This window comes from Sinocyclocheilus grahami, unplaced genomic scaffold (genome assembly GCF_001515645.1).
Source record: "Sinocyclocheilus grahami isolate Dianchi unplaced genomic scaffold, SAMN03320097.WGS_v1.1 scaffold391.1, whole genome shotgun sequence".
NCBI classification, from domain to species: domain Eukaryota; kingdom Metazoa; phylum Chordata; class Actinopteri; order Cypriniformes; family Cyprinidae; genus Sinocyclocheilus; species Sinocyclocheilus grahami.
In genome coordinates this window covers 498,087-498,610 of record NW_015505570.1, presented here as the reverse complement: position 1 = coordinate 498,610, position 524 = coordinate 498,087, and the positions used below count along the sequence as shown (strand labels likewise).

Below are 524 nucleotides of genomic sequence, written 5' to 3'. Positions count from 1 at the left end.
TAGTTTTACTGTGGTATCTGTAGTTACTAAAGCATAATAACCACAACATTTACTATGGGCTTAACGTTACCTCAGTAATCGTAGTTTTACTGTGGTATTTGTAGTTACTAAAGCATAATAACCACAACATTTACTATGGGCTTAACGTTACCTCAGTAATCGTAGTTTTACTGTGGTATTTGTAGTTACTAAAGCATATTAACCACAACACTTACTATGAGCTTACCTCAATAATCGTAGTTTTACTGTGGTATTTGTAGTTACTAAAGCATAATAACCACAACACTTACTATGAGCTTACCTCAGTAATCGTAGTTTTACTGCGGTATTTGTAGTTACTAAAGCACAATAACCACAGCATTTACTATGAGCTTACCTCAGTAACTGTGTTTTTACTGTGGTATTTGTGGATAGCACAGTAACCACAATGCTTGCCACGCCTTTAATTTACCACAATAACTGTGTTTTTACTCTATACTATTTGTAAAGCACAGTAACCACAATGCTTGCCACGCCTTTAATAC

General features: G+C 34.7%; 1 long non-coding RNA gene across 1 annotated transcript in view; it reads left to right on the top strand.

Annotated features, from left to right (window-relative positions):
* LOC107550197 (uncharacterized) overlaps window positions 1-524 on the top strand; it is a 2,307-nt gene that overhangs the window by 873 nt on the left and 910 nt on the right. The gene's annotated exons all lie outside the window — the stretch shown is intronic.